Here is a 13,523-nt window from a genome sequence, read left to right as displayed (position 1 = left end):
GATCTAGGGTTTTTCCAGCCCTGGTAGCACAATCGATATGCTGATAGAATTTAGGGAGTTTTGTTTTTAGATTAGCCTTGTTAAAATCCCCAGCTACGATGAATGCAGCCTCAGGGTGTGTGGTTTCCAGTTTACAAAGAGTCAGATAGAGTTCGTTCAGGGCCATCGATGTGTCTGCTTGGGGGGGAATATATACGGCTGTGATTATGATTGAAGAGAATTCCCTTTGGTAGATAATGCGGTCGACATTTGATTGTGAGGAGTTCTAGATCAGGTGAACAGAATGACTTGAGTTCCTGTGTGTTGTTATGATGATCACACCACGTCTCGTTAATCATAAGGCATACCCCCCCGCCCCTCTTCTTACCAGAAAGATGTTTGTTTCTGTCGGCGCGATGCATGAAGAAACTAGCTGGCTGCACCGACTCCGTTAGCGTCTCTTGAGTTAGCCATGTTTCCGTGAAGCAGAGCACGTTGCAATCCCTGATGTCTCTCTGGAATGCTACCCGTGCTCGGATTTCATCAACCTTATTGTCAAGAGACTGGACATTGGCGAGTAGTATGCTAGGGAGTGGAGCGCGATGTGCCCGTCTCCGAAGCCTGACCACGAGACCGCCTCGTTTTCCCCTTTTACGGCGTCGCACAGGGTCGCCGGCTGGGATCAGATCCATTGTATTGGGTGGAAGGTAAAACACTGGATCCGTTTCGGGAAAGTCATATTCCTGGTAGGAACGATGATGAGTTGACGTTAATCGTATATTCAGTAGTTCCTCCCGACTGTATGTAATGAAACCTAAGATTACCTGGGGTACCGATGTAAGAAATAACACATAAAAAAACAAAATACTGCATATTTTCCAAGGAACGCGAAGCGAGGCGGCCATCTCTTTTCGGCGCCGGAAGGGAAAACTTATACACATCGGTGGAGGGCAAGTCTCTCCAGTGCCAACATTTTCGTCTAACGGTAACCACTTTGTGTTCTGATAATATCACATCACTTCGACCTGCGTGAAATGCCGTTTAGGAATGCACTTGCAGACAGAGTGGTGAAAAAGTTTTTTATTTTGTTTACTAGATTATATCAGTGAACCACTAGATTCCCATCATGCAACACTGTAGAAAAAATCACCAATGACATTTTAATATCTTAATTAACCTGTCTGATATCACAAATGTATGCGATATGACGAAATACAATCACATTCAGACACACACACAAACAAATGCATGAAACCAATTGATTTATTATCGATAACATCTTACATTCTCTTGTGCTTTTGATTTACTCTGTAAAAGAAGGGTTGTAATTCCACCATGGAAAACACAGGGCCATCAGACATCAGTCCAGCTCCTCTCCTCACCAGCATTAATTCCTCTGATCATTTGAACAGGGCGAGGGAGCACAAAGCACACACAACCTGCATTCAGTAACAATATTCTTATTTGTCTTATAAATAAAAGGCAGTTGCTCCCTGACAACACAAGGAACTTTGATCGTATTAAAAGGGCAGGGGAGACTAGCTCATATAAGCTGAATTTAGTCAATTCAGCATCAAACGCTTACTACAAGGCAGTGTTGCTGATTAAATAATGCAAGAGCACACCCTAGTGGACAAAATGCTTACAGCACCTGGTATTCCCAGGCAGTCTCCCATCCAAGTACTAACCAAGCCCGACCCTGCTTAGCTTCCGAGATCAGACGAGATCGGGTGTATTTTTTTAATTTTTTTTACTTTTATTTTTTATTATAAAAAATTATTGTTTTACAATATTTACAAATTCAATATGCAACAACCATTTCAATCAATACATTTCTAAACATAGGCAGGCAAACAATTCACCCCCTATCAAATCAAAAAACCCAAAGAAATTAAAATACCAGAATTATACAACCAATGCATACAAGACTTTATTAAGACAAATTCCACAAAAAAAAATAAAAAAATAATATCTCCAACACTTTACACATCAAAACCCATACACCAAACCACCATCCTCCCCCACAGTAATAAATCCACAATCCTTCATAAACACCTTCTCAAAATCCTCCTGCTTAGACCTATACATCAAATCTACATCCTTCCTTATCAATCCTTCAAATACCTTCCACACTGTCACCCTCTTTCCCTCAAACCTTGCCAAGTTCCTCCTAGAATATACCGCATACCTTGCATGTGATAGCATAAAATTCAACAATACAATATTCACCCCCCTCACATGCTGACCCACTCCAAACAATACCAACCACCTCCAATCACCCCCACCTATTATCTCTTCTCCCCAGTACCTTTCTAACATTTCCCTCAACCTCACATAAAACCCAGCCACATCAACACATTCAAACATCATGTGCATCAGATTTTCATCCTCATCTCTACATACATCACACACACGAGACACTGACCTGTCTACCTGATGTAACACCACCTTAGTAAAAACACGGTTGTGCCTCAATATAAAGTCAAAATGGGTACATTCTAGACTGTTGAGCCTCACTACCATGTTTTCCCACAACGTCTCAACTTCCATCCCTGGAAAAACTTGCCTCCACACTTTCTCCGATGCCGGCGCTCTGACCTTCCTGGTAATAATCGCCCAGTATAAGGCCCTCACCTGAGTAGAGGATAAGGCTTGCATGGTTTCTCCACATTTCACCTTCATCTCAAGCAAGGTCTCTAAGACTCCATTACTCGAATGATTGTCCAGCAGCCTCACCCACTCCCCTGGAACACACTCCTTTATCCTCTCATACATTCGCAACACCGTCCCTTTTCTGACATCTTCATCTATACCCCAGACAGTATCTACTATCGCCTGATCAGGCAGGAACCCCGGCACCACCTCATACCTAAAGTCCCTCACTCTTATCATGCCTGCCTTCATTATTACCTTACTCTCCATCATCTTTCCCTCTGATTTCAGCATTGGGTTCAGAAAAACTGGTATATTCAAAATCACCCCTATAGAGTCACACTCATAACTTACCTGCGGTAAGAACTCTGCCCAGGCCCTGAACACCTCCTGGTAAAACTCAGGCACCTCTGCATACATGCTAGGCTTAAAACACATTAACAACCCGTAATCCCCACAACCTCCACTCCTATGCAACCAATGTCTGAAAAACTCCTTCCACCCCTGACCCTCCTCCCCATACAAAAACCGTTGCACTCTCTTAACCCTCATGGCTTTTAACTTCACTTCCAGATCTATTAATCTCAACCCACCCCTATCATAATTTGCTATCATCACATCGTGAGCAATCTTCACCCCCTTCCCACCCCACAGGAAATCAGACACTAAATTATTAATTCCCTTCAGAACCCATTCCGGCATGTCCATAACCCCTAAGGTATACACACATTTGGACATCAACAATGCATTCACCACCACCACTTTCCACCTCAATTTTAATTTCCTTTGTTTCCAACAATTTAAAGTCGTCTTTATTTTATTAATCACCCCTGTCCAAGTTAAGTCCCTCGCCTCACGCTCATCTACCCCAATATTCACACCTAAAATTCTCACATGCCCCTTAACAGTCTTAAAAGGAATGTTACATGTACTTATAACATTATCATCAGCACATAACATTTGTGACTTTTCTACATTCACCTTAGCCCCAGAAGCTCTCCCATACACATCAAAACACTTCATCAGACAATTCACACTCTCTCCATCCCGCACAGTACATGTGGTATCATCAGCATAATGATGCATTACACTGACGCCTCCCCCCGGGAGGTCCACTCCATGCACTCCTCCATCACGCTTTACAAACACCGCTAAAGGCTCTACTGAGATGCTGTATAGCAATGCAGACAATGGACAACCCTGCCTAACAGACCTGCCCAGGGGAAAGGAATCAGTTAACACACCATTACATTTAACGACACTGCAAGCTGACCCATACAAAAGCTTCACCCATTCTTTAAGACGAGGCCCGAACCCAAATCTTGCCAAGGCCTCTAACAGGAACCGATGCTCCACCCGATCAAAAGCTTTATTCAGATCTAGACAGAGCACCGCCCCTCCCACTTCCTGCATCTGCTTCACTACATCTCGGATAGTGCAGAGGGTGTCCACTACATCCCGCCCTGGAACTCCATAGGCCTGAGTAGGTGCTATGATGCTTCCCATCACCTTATTCAACCTATTTGCCATTATCTTAGCCACATCTCTTGCCATAATTCTTGTTTCTTTAATCATGAAGCCATCCATTAAGCGCTCTTTTCCTTTTCCATTTCTCATCGTGATCTCGTACTTTCTTTCTCCTTTTACTCTACATCCCACCACCTCCCCACACACCTCTTTAATCGCACGTAGCAATTCCATCGTTGTGACTTTATCTTCTCCCATCAACTCCACTGCCACCGTAAATTCTTTTCCATATTTCATTCCTCCTTCATCTCCATGTTTCTTCCGTTGCGCATTTTCTTTGTCCTTGTCCAGTCCATTAGCCATTGCCATGTTGTCCGTCATTGTAAAACAAAAATGAGACACGAAACCTCTCCCCCAAGCAGCAAAACTGCAAAGGGGGAAAAAAACGAACCAAACTTAAATGTATTCAAATGCACAAATCAAATATTAAACTTCAAAAAACGTTGAAAAATAACCAAAAAAGCTCTCGAGCAAACACTCTCCAGCAAACACTCACTCACAGCTCAGACACTCGCACCTGTCGTCACTTCTCCAATCAGGAAATGCGCATTCAGGTAGGTAGGCCTTAAGCGAAGGAAAAACTCTTGGTATACCATATAGAGTCAAAGTGAGTCTGATAAACAGACATTGCATTTTCACCAATTAGATAAGCAGCTTGAACATTGGGTCACTCAAAAAGGGGATGAAATTACATATACTGTAGCCATCACTTTTTAGCACAGATAGTTGGATGAAATACAAACAAACCTTGCTAACATTTCAAAGCGAGGGCACATATTTCAGCCTTGTGGGAAAAAATAGACAAATACAATGACTTCTGACAAATACATCATTAGCAACTATTTCCCATGCAGCTAGCCTACTTGCCAGAATAAATACACAAAAGCTCTGAATGTTGAAAAACTATTGCATTGTTCTGTGCTAAGGAGGAGCGCATGTATGGACAATTTCATATTGTAAGCGCATGGGGCGCGTATGACACATCATGACTGGGGGTGGGGTTAGAGCGGCTTCTCAACTATCTCTTGATTGAAGTACCAGCGTGGCATAAATACCATGCTGCATTTGGCAACATGATGTTTCCACAAAATGCCAACAATGTTTCGCTACAAACAAATGTTTCCACCTTTCGATTGGTCCACAAAATCTCTTTCAAACCTGACTTCAAAGATCTCCATAAGCACAAGTCAACCTCAAGGTTTATCATTAAACAACACATCAGGAGAGAGCGCGAACGGAGTCCCCCACTACCATAAATTATGCAATCCATTTGGGAAATTCGCAGGGGTCAGCACAGCCAGAGTGCAATGGCTGAGTCTCGCCCTGGGTGAACCGCCTTCCAGGTAAATATGACTTATACACATCGGTGGAGGGCAAGTCTCTCCAGTGCCAACATTTTCGTCTAACGGTAACCACTTTGTGTTCTGATAATATCACATCACTTCGACCTGCGTGAAATGCCGTTTAGGAATGCACTTGCAGACAGAGTGGTGAAAAAGTTGTTTATTTTGTTTATTAGATTATATCAGTGAACCACTAGATTCCCATCATGCAACACTGTAGAAAAAATCACCAATGACTTTTTAATATCTTAATTAACCTGTCTGATATCACAAATGTATGCGATATGACGAAATACAATCACATTCAGACACACACACAGACAAATGCATGAAACCAATTGATTTATTATCGATAACATCTCACATTCTCTTGTGCTTTTGATTTACTCCGTAAAAGAAGGGTTGTAATTCCACCATGGAAAACACAGGGCCATCAGACATCAGTCCAGCTCCTCTCCTCACCAGCATTAATTCCTCTGATCATTTGAACAGGGCGAGGGAGCACAAAGCACACACAAGCTGCATTCAGTAACAATATTCTTATTTGTTTTATAAATAAAAGGCAGTTGCTCCCTGACAACACAAGGAACTTTGATCGTATTAAAAGGGCAGGGGAGACGAGCCCATATAAGCAGAATTTAGTCAATTCAGCATCAAACGCTTACTTCAAGGCAGTGTTGCTGATTAAATAATGCAAGAGCACACCCTAGTGGACAAATTGCTTACAGCACCTGGTATTCCCAGGAAGTCTCCCATCCAAGTACTAACCAGGCCAGACCCTGCTTAGCTTCCGAGATCAGACGAGATCGGGTGTATTCAGGTAGGTAAGGCAGTAAGCGAAGGAACAACTCTTGGTATACCATATAGAGTCAAAGTGAGTCTGATAAACAGACATTGCATTTTCACCAATTAGATAAGCAGCTTGAACATTGGGTCACTCAAAAAGGGGAAGAAATTACATATACTGTAGCCATCACTTTTTAGCACATATAGTTGGATGAAATACAAACAAACCTTGCTAACATTTCAAAGCGAGGGCACATATTTCAGCCTTGTGGGAAAAAATGGACAAATACAATGAATTCTGACAAATACATCATTAGCAACAATTTCCCATGCAGCTAGCCTACTAGCCAGAATAAATACACAAAAGCTCTGAATGTTGAAAAACTATTGCATTGTTCTGTGCTAAGGAGGAGCGCATGTATGGACAATTTCATATTGTAAGCGCATGGGGGGCGTATGACACATCATGACTGGGGGTGGGGTTAGAGCGGCTTCTCAACTATCTCTTGATTGAAGTACCAGCGTGGCATAAATACCATGCTGCATTTCGCAACATGATGTTTCCACAAAATGCCAATAATGTTTCGCTACAAACAAATGTTTCCACCTTTTGATTAGTCCACCTTTCGATTGGTCCACAAAATCTCTTTCAAAACTGACTTCAAAGATCTCCATAAGCTCAAGTCAACCTCAAGGTTTATCATCAAACAAGACATCAGGGGAGAGCACGAACGCAGTCCCCCACTACCATAAATTATGCAATCGAGATTTCCGCATTTGGGAAATTCGCAGTGGTCAGCACAGCCAGAGTGCAATGGCTGAGCCTCGCCCTGGGTGAACCGCCTTCCAGGTAAATATGACTTATACACATCGGTGGAGGGCAAGTCTCTCCAGTGCCAACATTTTCGTCTAACGGTAACCACTTTGTGTTCTGATAATATCACATCACTTCGACCTGCGTGAAATGCCGTTTAGGAATGCACTTGCAGACAGAGTGGTGAAAAAGTTGTTTATTTTGTTTACTAGATTATATCAGTGAACCACTAGATTCCCATCATGCAACACTGTAGAAAAAAATCACCAATGACTTTTTAATATCTTAATTAACCTGTCTGATATCACAAATGTATGCGATATGACGAAATACAATCACATTCAGACACACACACAGACAAATGCATGAAACCAATTGATTTATTATCGATAACATCTCACATTCTCTTGTGCTTTTGATTTACTCCGTAAAAGAAGGGTTGTAATTCCACCATGGAAAACACAGGGCCATCAGACATCAGTCCAGTTCCTCTCCTCACCACCATTAATTCCTCTGATCATTTGAACAGGGCGAGGGAGCACAAAGCACACACAAGCTGCATTCAGTAACAATATTCTTATTTGTCTTATAAATAAAAGGCAGTTGCTCCCTGACAACACAAGGAACTTTGATCGTATTAAAAGGGCAGGGGAGACTAGCCCATATAAGCTGAATTTAGTCAATTCAGCATCAAACGCTTACTACAAGGCAGTGTTGCTGATTAAATAATGCAAGAGCACACCCTAGTGGACAAAATGCTTACAGCACCTGGTATTCCCAGGCAGTCTCCCATCCAAGTACTAACCAGGCCCGACCCTGCTTAGCTTCCGAGATCAGACGAGATCTGGTGTATTCAGGTAGGTAAGGCCGTAAGCGAAGGAACAACTCTTGGTACACCATATAGAGTCAAAGTGAGTCTGATAAACAGACATTGCATTTTCACCAATTAGATAAGCAGCTTGAACTTTGGGTCACTCAAAAAGGGGAAGAAATTACATATACTGTAGCCATCACTTTTTAGCACAGATAGTTGGATGAAATACAAACAAACCTTGCTAACATTTCAAAGCGAGGGCACATATTTCAGCCTTGTGGGAAAAAATGGACAAATACAATGACTTCTGACAAATACATCATTAGCAACAATTTCCAATGCAGCTAGCCTACTAGCCAGAATAAATACACAAAAGCTCTGAATGTTGAAAAACTATTGCATTGTTCTGTGCTAAGGAGGAGCGCATGTATGGACAATTTCATATTGTAAGCGCATGGGGCGCGTATGACACATCATGACTGGGGGTGGGGTTAGAGCGGCTTCTCAACTATCTCTTGATTGAAGTACCAGCGTGGCATAAATACCATGCTGCATTTGGCAACATGATGTTTCCACAAAATGCCAACAATGTTTCGCTACAAACAAATGTTTCCACCTTTTGATTAGTCCACCTTTCGATTGGTCCACAAAATCTCTTTCAAACCTGACTTCAAAGATCTCCATAAGCACAAGTCAACCTCAAGGTTTATCATTAAACAACACATCAGGAGAGAGCGCGAACGGAGTCCCCCACTACCATAAATTATGCAATCCATTTGGGAAATTCGCAGGGGTCAGCACAGCCAGAGTGCAATGGCTGAGTCTCGCCCTGGGTGAACCGCCTTCCAGGTAAATATGACTTATACACATCGGTGGAGGGCAAGTCTCTCCAGTGCCAACATTTTCGTCTAACGGTAACCACTTTGTGTTCTGATAATATCACATCACTTCGACCTGCGTGAAATGCCGTTTAGGAATGCACTTGCAGACAGAGTGGTGAAAAAGTTGTTTATTTCGTTTACTAGATTATATCAGTGAACCACTAGATTCCCATCATGCAATACTGTAGAAAAAAATCACCAATGACTTTTTAATATCTTAATTAACCTGTCTGATATCACAAATGTATGCGATATGACGAAATACAATCACATTCAGACACACACACAGACAAATGCATGAAACCAATTGATTTATTATCGATAACATCTCACATTCTCTTGTGCTTTTGATTTACTCCGTAAAAGAAGGGTTGTAATTCCACCATGGAAAACACAGGGCCATCAGACATCAGTCCAGTTCCTCTCCTCACCAGCATTAATTCCTCTGATCATTTGAACAGGGCGAGGGAGCACAAAGCACACACAAGCTGCATTCAGTAACAATATTCTTATTTGTCTTATAAATAAAAGGCAGTTGCTCCCTGACAACACAAGGAACTTCGATCGTATTAAAAGGGCAGGGGAGACTAGCCCATATAAGCTGAATTTAGTCAATTCAGCATCAAACGCTTACTACAAGGCAGTGTTGCTGATTAAATAATGCAAGAGCACACCCTTGTGGACAAAATACTTACAGCACCTGGTATTCTTGATCACGGTAGCTTCCTTGACAGGTAAGTATGACTTATACACATCGGTGGAGGGCAAGTCTCTCCAGTGCCAACATATTCATCTAACGGTAAACACTTTGTGTTCTGATAATATCACATCACTTCGACCTGCGTGAAATGCCGTTTAGGAATGCACTTGCAGACAGAGTGGTGAAAAAGTTGTTTATTTTGTTTACTAGATTATATCAGTGAACCACTAGATTCCCATCATGCAACACTGTAGAAAAAATCACCAATGACTTTTTAATATCTTAATTAATAACCTTTTGTCAATAGGGGGAGCTGTTAGCACTATTTATTTTTTTACATTTCCAAATTAAACTGCCTCGTACTCAATTCTTGCTCGTACAATATGCATATTATTATTACTATTGGATAGAAAACAATCTCTAGTTTCTAAAACCGTTTGAATTATGTCTGTGGGTGAACCAGAACTCTTTCTACAGCGAAAATCATGACAGGACATGCGAAGGTCAGAAATCTAGGCTCTGTTCTCAGATCAGTTTAAAGCTCTGTGTGTGCCCTATGGGTCGAAATGAACTGCACCCGCCTTCCCCTGGATGTCAGTAACCAATGAGAAGTGGAATGGAGTCTCTACGTATTTCTCAGAGTTTATAAAAGGCCATGGAGTGACATGTCCGTTCTTTTGGACGCTCGTCAAGGCGCAAGAGAGGACATCAGAATGGCATGCTCAAAAGCTCTCGTTATCGGCATAAGATATATCCGTCTGTGATTTAATTCGATATAAGTGTTAGAAACATCATAACGAAGTTATTTTAAACCGATTTATATCAGTTTATGCGAGTATATTGCTATTTTCGGAATTTTCGTAGTATTGCGCTTTGAGGATTTGGACATGTGTGTGCCACGTAGCTATTGTTAGCTGCTAGTTCCGAAGTTGAAGAGGACGTTTTACAACAAAGCAACGATTCTTTTGGACAAAGGACAACTTGCCCAAGATTCTGATGGAAGCTCGTCCAAAAGTAAGAGCTATTTATGATTTTATTCCGTATTTATGTGGAAAAATGTAAACGCATTTGTCGGCCATTATTGCGGCACTAGTCTGGCTGTAACGCACACTGTATGTCTAGTAACGTTAATTTTAAAAATCTAACTCAGCGGTTGCATTAATAACTAATGCATCTTTCATTAGCTGTCCAACCTGTATTTTTTTTGTCAATCTAATCGATAAATAATCGTAAACTTAGGTGCCTTTCCAAGATGGCGCCGGCCAGAATGCATGCCATGTTTTGACTGATTACATTGCATAACCACGATTTGTGATGCTAAATATGCACATTTTCGAACAAACTCTATATGCATTGTGTAATATGATGTTACAGGACTGTCATCTGAAGAATTCTGAGAAGGTTAGTGAAAAAATTAATATATTTTGGTGGTGATAACGTTATCGCTCTTTTTGCCTTGAATCAATGCTGGGGTGATGTTAGCTCATGTGGTATGCTAATATAACGATATATTGTGTTTTCGCTGTAAAACACTTAGAAAATCTGAAATATTGTCTGGATTCACAAGATCTGTGTCTTTCAATTGCTGTACGCTGTGTATTTTTAAGAAATGTTTTATGATGAGTAATTAGGTAATACACGTTGCTCTCTGTAGTTATTCTAGTCGCTTTGGTGAGTTTTGTGATAGTGGCTGCAATGGTAAACTATGATTTATACCTGAAAAATGCACATTTTTCTAAAAAAACAGATGCTATACCATAAATATGTTATCAGACTGTCATCTTATGAAGTTGTTTCTTGGTTAGTGGCTATATATATCTTTATTTAGTCGAATTAGTGATAGCTACTGATGGAGTAAAAAACTGGTGGAGTAAAAGAATGTGGTGTCTTTTGCTAACGTGGTTAGCTAATAGATTTACATATTGTGTCTTCCCTGTAAAACATTTTAAAAATCAGAAATGATGGCTGGATTCACAAGAAGTGTATCTTTCATCTGGTGTCTTGGACTTGTGATTTAATGATATTTAGATGCTAGTATTTACTTGTGACGCTATGCTAGGCTATGGTAGTCAGCTTTTTTACTGTGGGGGGTGCTCCCGGATCCGGGTTTGGGAGGAACTAGAAGTTAACCTGTCTGATATCACAAATGTATGCGATATGACGAAATACAATCACATTCAGACACACACACAGACAAATGCATGAAACCAATTGATTTATTATCGATAACATCCCACATTCTCTTGTGCTTTTGATTTACTCTGTAAAAGAAGGGTTGTAATTCCACCATGGAAAACACAGGGCCATCAGACATCAGTCCAGTTCCTCTCCTCACCAGCATTAATTCCTCTGATCATTTGAACAGGGCGAGGGAGCACAAAGCACACACAAGCTGCATTCAGTAACAATATTCTTATTTGTCTTATAAATAAAAGGCAGTTGCTCCCTGACAACACAAGGAACTTTGATCGTATTAAAAGGGCAGGGGAGACTAGCCCATATAAGCTGAATTTAGTCAATTCAGCATCAAACGCTTACTACAAGGCAGTGTTGCTGATTAAATAATGCAAGAGCACACCCTAGTGGACAAAATGCTTACAGCACCTGGTATTCCCAGGTAGTCTCCCATCCAAGTACTAAACAGGCCCGACCCTGCTTAGCTTCCGAGATCAGACGAGATCGGGTGTATTCAGGTAGGTAAGGCCGTAAGCAAAGGAACAACTCTTGGTACACCATATAGAGTCAAAGTGAGTCTGATAAACAGACATTGCATTTTCACCAATTAGATAAGCAGCTTGAACTTTGGGTCACTCAAAAAGGGGAAGAAATTACATATACTGGAGCCATCACTTTTTAGCACAGATAGTTGGATGAAATACAAACAAACCTTGCTAACATTTCAAAGCGAGGGCACATATTTCAGCCTTGTGGGAAAAAATGGACAAATACAATGACTTCTGACAAATACATCATTAGCAACAATTTCCCATGCAGCTAGCCTACTAGCCAGAATAAATACACAAAAGCTCTGAATGTTGAAAAACTATTGCATTGTTCTGTGCTAAGGAGGAGCGCATGTATGGACAATTTCATATTGTAAGCGCATGGGGCACGTATGACACATCATGACTGGGGGTGGGGTTAGAGCGGCTTCTCAACTATCTCTTGATTGAAGTACCAGCGTGGCATAAATACCATGCTGCATTTCGCAAATTGATGTTTCCACAAAATGCCAACAAAGTTTCGCTACAAACAAATGTTTCCACCTTTTGATTAGTCCACCTTTCGATTGGTCCACAAACTCTCTTCCAAAACTGACTTCAAAGATCTCCATAAGCACAAGTCAACCTCAAGGTTTATGATTAAACAAGACATCAGGAGAGAGCGCGAACGCAATCCCCCACTACCATAAATTATGCAATCGAGATTTCCGCATATGGGAAATTCGCAGGGCTGAGCCTCGCCCTGGGTGAACTGCCTTCTTGATCACGGTAGCTCACTTGCCAGGTAAGGATGACTTATACACATCGGTGGAGAGCAAGTCTCTCCAGTGCCAACATTTTCGTCTAACGGTAACCACTTTGTGTTCTGATAATATCACATCACTTCGACCTGCGTGAAATGCCGTTTAGGAATGCACTTGCAGACAGAGTGGTGAAAAAGTTGTTTATTTTGTTCACTAGATTATATCAGTGAACCACTAGATTCCCACCATGCAACACTGTAGAAAAAATCACCAATGACTTTTTAATATCTTAATTAACCTGTCTGATATCACAAATGTATGCGATATGACGAAATACAATCACATTCAGACACACACACAGACAAATGCATGAAACCAATTGATTTATTATCGATAACATCTCACATTCTCTTGTGCTTTTGATTTACTCCGTAAAAGAAGGGTTGTAATTCCACCATGGAAAACACAGGGCCATCAGACATCAGTCCAGTTCCTCTCCTCACCAGCATTAATTCCTCTGATCATTTGAACAGGGCGAGGGAGCACAAAGCACACACAAGC

General features: G+C 41.3%; 3 non-coding genes and 4 pseudogenes across 3 annotated transcripts; all 7 read right to left on the bottom strand.

Moving 5' to 3' along the window:
• Positions 1 to 5,377: 5,377 nt before the first annotated feature.
• Positions 5,378 to 5,509, bottom strand: LOC139567327 (U1 spliceosomal RNA; annotated as a pseudogene).
• A 711-nt stretch (positions 5,510 to 6,220) lies between these two features.
• Positions 6,221 to 6,339, bottom strand: LOC139567329 (5S ribosomal RNA). The gene has a single exon (XR_011673354.1). It is a non-coding gene; the product is annotated as a 5S ribosomal RNA (ribosomal RNA).
• A 664-nt stretch (positions 6,340 to 7,003) lies between these two features.
• On the bottom strand, positions 7,004 to 7,145 carry LOC139567324 (U1 spliceosomal RNA; annotated as a pseudogene).
• A 712-nt stretch (positions 7,146 to 7,857) lies between these two features.
• LOC139567328 (5S ribosomal RNA) lies at positions 7,858 to 7,976 on the bottom strand. Its single transcript, XR_011673353.1, has one exon. It is a non-coding gene; the product is annotated as a 5S ribosomal RNA (ribosomal RNA).
• A 664-nt stretch (positions 7,977 to 8,640) lies between these two features.
• Positions 8,641 to 8,772, bottom strand: LOC139567326 (U1 spliceosomal RNA; annotated as a pseudogene).
• A 3,316-nt stretch (positions 8,773 to 12,088) lies between these two features.
• On the bottom strand, positions 12,089 to 12,207 carry LOC139567322 (5S ribosomal RNA). Its single transcript, XR_011673351.1, has one exon. It is a non-coding gene; the product is annotated as a 5S ribosomal RNA (ribosomal RNA).
• A 664-nt stretch (positions 12,208 to 12,871) lies between these two features.
• On the bottom strand, positions 12,872 to 13,011 carry LOC139567325 (U1 spliceosomal RNA; annotated as a pseudogene).
• Between the last annotated feature and the right edge of the window lie 512 nt (positions 13,012 to 13,523).

This window comes from Salvelinus alpinus, unplaced genomic scaffold, assembly GCF_045679555.1.
Source record: "Salvelinus alpinus unplaced genomic scaffold, SLU_Salpinus.1 scaffold_223, whole genome shotgun sequence".
Classification (NCBI taxonomy): domain Eukaryota; kingdom Metazoa; phylum Chordata; class Actinopteri; order Salmoniformes; family Salmonidae; genus Salvelinus; species Salvelinus alpinus.
This window is presented reverse-complemented; position numbering and strand designations above follow the sequence as displayed.